The sequence below is a fragment of the Gavialis gangeticus genome, unplaced genomic scaffold (genome assembly GCF_001723915.1).
Source record: "Gavialis gangeticus isolate Ggan-Ray unplaced genomic scaffold, GavGan_comp1, whole genome shotgun sequence".
Classification (NCBI taxonomy): domain Eukaryota; kingdom Metazoa; phylum Chordata; order Crocodylia; family Gavialidae; genus Gavialis; species Gavialis gangeticus.
In genome coordinates this window covers 9,173,892-9,180,281 of record NW_017728995.1, presented here as the reverse complement: position 1 = coordinate 9,180,281, position 6,390 = coordinate 9,173,892, and the positions used below count along the sequence as shown (strand labels likewise).

The 6,390-nt window shown below is 39.2% G+C and overlaps 2 long non-coding RNA genes across 4 annotated transcripts in view; one reads left to right on the top strand and one right to left on the bottom strand.

Moving 5' to 3' along the window:
- Positions 1-6,390, bottom strand: part of LOC109287936 — a 54,492-nt gene that overhangs the window by 18,152 nt on the left and 29,950 nt on the right. The window lies entirely within an intron of this gene.
- The window catches only part of LOC109287937, a 23,085-nt gene continuing 21,959 nt past the window's right edge, over positions 5,265-6,390 (top strand). The window contains exon 1 of the long non-coding RNA XR_002095016.1: positions 5,265-5,276. This is a non-coding gene — a long non-coding RNA (uncharacterized LOC109287937). The remainder of the gene's footprint in view (positions 5,277-6,390) is intronic.

The window sequence follows — 6,390 nt, the reverse complement described above, 5'->3', positions numbered from 1 at the left end:
ATATAATATTTATCTTTCAGATGTTAACACTAAAAAGTTTTATACACTGTGAATTTTTATCTGATTTAATATTTTGTTTTGTAAATCATTATGTGGCAGGTATAAATCTTCCATATATTTCATATATTTCTTAATAAAAAAATCAAATAAAGTACTTTATACAATTACCTGGTGTATCTTATTGATTTTCTCAGACTACTAATTAAAGCAGATAAATTCTATCTAGCACCTACAACCCCTTTAAAGGCCCATTTCTTTAGTATGCTGAGCACCTCCTGCAAGCTGAACACCCTTCTCTTCCATTGACATATGAGAAGCACTTACTACTTGCAGGGCTGAGACCAAAATATCACTAATAGCAAATGTTTAATGTTAAGTTTATGGACCTTGGCACCACTTCATAATGCTATGTAAGTAAATTCTGAAGGCCAATCTAGTGGAAATGCAAGATTTGAGATCTGAACCCAAGCTTGCTCTCTTGTTTTTGAGCCAGCTGGGGCTAAGAGTACTGCAGAGACAGCAAATTCACCTGGCTTCCTGAAAATGCACAATGGAATTATTACCACAAGGAGGATTTTTTAAAAACAAACTTTGTACTTACAAAAGTTGCTAGTGATCAACTGCACTGAAGACTGTTACCTGTTTTATCCTCAGAACAAGGTACAGGCCATACAGCTGCAGAGCAGGCTGCCTCACTAATAAATGTCAAGATCAAGTGAAAAGTATTTCAGTTATTCAAAATTGTATCTTGAATATTTTCATGGAACATTGCTTATTGTTTAGTTTAGTTGGATACTTGGGGCCAAATTCCTATTACTGTCTCCTTAGGTGCCCTATAGTAAGTTGTTCCAATTCTATTTTCTGATTTAGTTAGTGTTATTCTTAAGAACCAAGTTTTCAGAGAGACTTGATATTTATGAATCCAGAGTTTATTTTCTGTGAATATTCTTCAATATTTGTTAGCTTTGTAATCCTTTTCTTCATCAAACTCAACTACTAGACTATTTACAGACAATAAACAAGCACAAATACTGTAAAAGCAAATTGGTTTAAAAAACTAACAAATAGTAAGGTAATCTTTCTGCAGTGTTTATCTAGTGCTGCCCATATATATAGTATGATCAGCCTTTGGTGGGCATCAAGCTTTGGGTGATTGAAAGGTGAAATCCTCTGTATTTCATTACTAGTCCACAGATTCATCCAGTCTTACTGCTACAAACAATATGGCAGAATTAATTTATGGGACTGCCAGATCCTCATCAGGGTTTTAGATACTCCAAAAGGTCATTTGAGCAAATTATTTTGTTTTTACAATCCTGTTAAATTATTTTTTAGGTTTTTTTGTGTACAGCAAACTGATTCTTGGACAGAATCCAGTTCTTGAACCTACTTATCTAAAGGAGTTTGGGGTGGGGGGTTCCACATTGCAACTGCAATTCTAGACTTTTGCCTTCTCTGCTTTGAGATGCTTTGTATTAATACAGTACACAATAGCTTTTGACTTTAGATGTATGAGGTTTTCAAACACTCTATATTGTACTTGTCCTTAATTGTTTGCAGGTACTGTAGTACACTGTATTACACTTGTCCTTAACTATTTGCAGAATAAAGAGATTTGCATATTACCAAGTACTATGGTAGGACCAATACAACTTTCCTTCTGTTACTCCTGTCAAGTTACCTCCTGCTTCAACTTGTTTGTATTATGTAACTTCCACAATCAGAGTGAAGACAACAGAAAATTAACTAGTGATGCATGAAGACCCTACACTAGATGATCAAATACCCATTTTAAAAATAAAGTATCTGCCTGCTAGGTAACTACTGTATTTTCATGGCTGCACTTGTCAAAATTTCTTCCTGTTGTCTGAGAAGTAGAAGTGAGTACAACTGAACTATAACTGTTCTAGTCAGTGTTGTGATTGATTAGCCTTTCAGATATAAACACAATTTTGGTGTAGTAGTATAAGCATCTTAGTAGTCCATGTACCGTACTTTAGCACTTATCAATATCAATCCCTATTATAGTTAGTTTATTCTGCATATAAAGAACTTGGTTAGATTGTAAAACTGTAAGATATACAGTGTCACGCTAAGTGAGAGAGAAGCTGATCAATGCAATATTTAAAGGCCAGGAGTCAATAATGAATATAATGAGAAAGTCTCATAGCAATGTCAGTTTAGTTCAAACATCCACAAATTATAATTGCCATTGCACATGATCTTGAAAACCTTATCTGAAAAAGTTACTTACTTGAAAATTGGTACTTTGGGGGTTGGGGTTTTTTTTGGTGGGGTTCAGTCTTCTGATGTAAAAATTAACAACTGAAGTAATCTGTCAATGTAATGTTAGCACCCTGTACTATAATGTTTGAGCCCTGGATGTCAGTAAGATGCCCCACGCATCAGGAAAGTACAAGGATATTACATTGTAGTAAGGGATGGAATATTGTATGCACTACTACCATTATCTCTAGTTCAAGGGAGGTCACAGCATTGCATGTCAGGAAAGTAGGAGTCTGAACACAACTTAGGAGCCAGGAACTCCAGAATTTGACTGGGAATTCCCTTATGACTTTGCATAAATCAAGAGGGCTTCCTGCCTCAGTTTCTCCTCTGAAAATTAGAACAATCTGTATTTGCTTACTTTGCAGAGTTCTGCAGATTGATTAATTATCTAGTATTTATAATGCACTTTAGTAAGGAAGTATTAGTAAGTACTAATTATTGTGAGTTTTATAATACCTGGCTTTTCATCCATAACTCTCAAAAGAGTTTTATAAAGAAACAATATTGTTATTCCTACTTTATAGTTGAGGAAGCTGAGACAAAAGGTGAACTTACTTGGCTGACATCACCCAGCAGACCATGGACAGGCAGGAAATAGAAGCCAGGCCACTTTGGTCCCAGTTCAGTGTTTTGTTCACTGATTTTTTTAAGCCCACTGGACACCAAAACACTTTACATAAGCCACTGGAATACCAGGGACTAGATTTTCAAAATGCTACTTGCCATTTTCCCACTGGCAAAACAGTGGGAATAGCTTCCCAGGATCTGTCTGAGTTACTCCAGGGTTTCATCCAAATCTACAGGGGCTGGAGTGGTGCAGGCACTAAGCTGCATGGTTGACAGCTCAGAGGTCTCAAGTTTGAGGTCACAGCAGAAGTGCTCACAGCGCAGCTCTATCAGATTCCAATGAATCTGCAAATTTTGCTAAATGCCTTGTACAAGGACACAAAAATGAAAGGATCCAAATCTATCAACTTTCATTTTTGAGCTAAATTTCAGCACTGAACAAAACAAAAAAATGTTCTGGAATTTCCTTTGAGACTCAGTCTTTGCTATTTTTTCATAAAATTATGTAGATTATAACAAATTGTGAAGGGAAATATTGATGGTAGAAAGAAAACTGATGAGAGAACCTATTCACATATAAAATTATAACACATCAGTATTTCTGATTCCAAAAGAAGCAAAGTGAGAAGCAAAAAGCTGTGTTCCACTGATATATCTTCAGGAATTTCAAGCACCACGTAGCTGTTACATAGACTATATTATTTAAAAAAAAACAAAACAACTGCATCATGTTGGAATAAGGCCAGCCTTCCACACTTCTTGAAGCATACCTGGCAAATCTGCCTGAAAAGTAATATAATCCAAACACACTTGCTTTGGAATGCTATACTGAAATGAGACATAGGTTTATCGATAATATTTTTCAGACAATTAATTGGGCACTTTCTTCATTTATACATAAATGTATTTTGCTGTCAAAATATGTTCTCTCTTGTAGGAAGAGCTGCAAGGTGGGATGTGCTGCAAATGTTTGCCCATCACGATAATGCTAGGGCCCCACTTTAATGTTGGTGAAACTGGATGGTGGAGCTTTGGGCTGCTTGTCTGAATTAAAAGTCTTCACAAGTGTTTGGCCCTGTAATAAAAGAGATACTTTTGCTTTTGTGGAGCTAACATACCACATGATCAAGACGTTAAACCACAGACGTGGATTTCATGTTACTTTACCCTTCATGTAATTCCTTTAATCTAGATATAAGGTTAGTGGTGTGGTTCCTGGTGGTTGCACATGCCGGTGAGAATCGAGTCCTGTACCCCCCCAACCTTCCAAGGTCGAGTGTTGAACAAGAGAACAGTCGCCTGGAGGTATGAGATGCGATTTTGAATTTCTTCTGGCTGAAAATGGCATTGTATCCAGATCCTCTGAGTCCTGACAGAATGCTGTAACCACTGGGTTATTACATAAAAGGTGATAGTGACAATGGCCTGTTTTTAAATTGAAAGAGGAGATTGTGAGGGACCCAATCTTGTTAGTATGTGTTACTATTGCTCCAAGCACACCCACTGGATGGGGTGTAAACTCACTGATGTTCTAGTTCCCAATCAGCTCTGGTGGAAGGGGTAGCATTTAGCTGCTCAGCCTGGGGCAGTCCTGGTTATGCCTAGAAACAGAACAAAGCTGTCTAGTAAGTTTGGGTACCTGCTGAAGGAGGGTTTTCTAGACTGCAATAGTTTGTCTAAGTCCTTTGATGTTTCTTCATTGTCTCCCCTTTATGATGGCTGTCATCAGCCATAGCTGCAGGAGGGACAAATTTAAATAATTTGAATCTTATTTCTACCTACATGTTTCAAAGAATACTTTTTACTTGTGCTGGCTGTAGGACAACTCTGAGATACCATTAGACCTTCTTATGGGGTTGCCAAATCCTTGTGCTGAGGATATGCATAGCACTTGCACACTAGGTTAAACCTTGCTTTCTTTGTGGACTTATATGGTGCTCAGGCCTTCTGTAGCACCTCTACAAAGGTGCTACCCATATCAAATAAATGGATGCCCAATATTGGATTATAAAAGTGAAAAAGGAGATGAAAAACAACAGTACAAATGGATACCATCATCCTGGATAGAAAGGAAATACACAGAGAGGCAATGTTTTCTTCACTTAAACATGAAATTACAAGCCAGAGAGACTCTCAAGGAAGCTTCCAAGTGGAAAACTGCAGGAGTAAACTGTAGTCTGCATGTGTATAATGGAGCGGCTTAACAATTCCAGGACTTGCTGAGGAAGGATCTTGCAGAGTTGCCTGTAGTTAGCAAACTGTTGGTTGAGGGAGCAGGTGAATGATATCAGCTGCATATAGACAAATTTCAAGAGAGTTCTGACAAGGGACATTATCTTCCTTTGGATGCCTACCTCTTTCCATAAAGAGGATAGATTAATTGCTGAAGGGATGGGAGACACTTGCAAGTATTTCCATTGGTCTTGTGGGAAGTTAAAAATAACAAGATCTGCTTGATCATCTGACACTTTGCCATCTTCTGTCCTAGTATGGCTGCTTCCATCCCAGACATGAAGGAAGGGGGAAATACTGGAAGTAACAGAAAAAAGCAAAGGTCCCTTGAAAGGATAAATAGAAGATACTTCAGCGAACCAGAGTGACAGCAAAGCAGACCATAATATGGCTACTGAGAGGTAAGAGGATCAAACCTTATGGACTATAACAAATACGATGTATTTTAACTAAAAGCTTGGGTTTGCCAGAAATCACTATAATAGGCTCTATCAAATGCTCAGCGTCTCATCATAAACTTGTTATAATCAATACAACAGACTCTTCATAACCTCCAAAACTAGACTACAGTTAATTACTGGCTTGATGGGAAAGCAAGCATACTATGACAAGTTAAGCAACAACTTTAAATCCTAGTTTAAATATATTACATTAAAATCTTTGTAAATTATGTCCTGTGTAGATGAAATGGGGACCCTAAATTGAAGCGATGGGTTTTAAAAAACACCGTTTCAATTTAGGGCCAATTAAACCCCCATCTCATGAGCACACCCCACTGACTTACCTCCCTCTCCAGTGGGGAGGGGAGGGTGAGCTGCCAGCGGGCGTAGCAGTCCCTGTGCTGCTGACGGGTGGGGAGGGAGCTGCTGGTGCTTCCCTCCGTGGCAGTGGCGGCCCCACCCAGGCAGCACCTGCCCGCAGGCACCCAGCTTGGGCAATCCCAGTGGGCACCGCAGCTGTGGAGGGAAGCACCGGGCCCCTGCGCAGCGCAGGCAGGCTTGGTGGGGGGAGATCAGGCTCACCGCTTTTCTTTGATGGAACCTGCTTTCCCAGGATGCTGCCAGGCTGCCTGCAGGCTTCATGCAGAGCTGCAGAGCTGCATGGAGCCCGATGCTTCACTTCACCGCTGTTGTGGCAGCAAACTAAAAATCCTCAAGGGAGTTTTAATTGCCTGCACCCCAAGTCATTTAAGGCACATTACGCTGCTGAATTTCCTACAGCGGCTGGAATTATTGTGCAATAGTCCACCGAGGTGTGCAAACACTGACACCATTAAAGTAGTGCAAAAGCATTTAGCCCGCT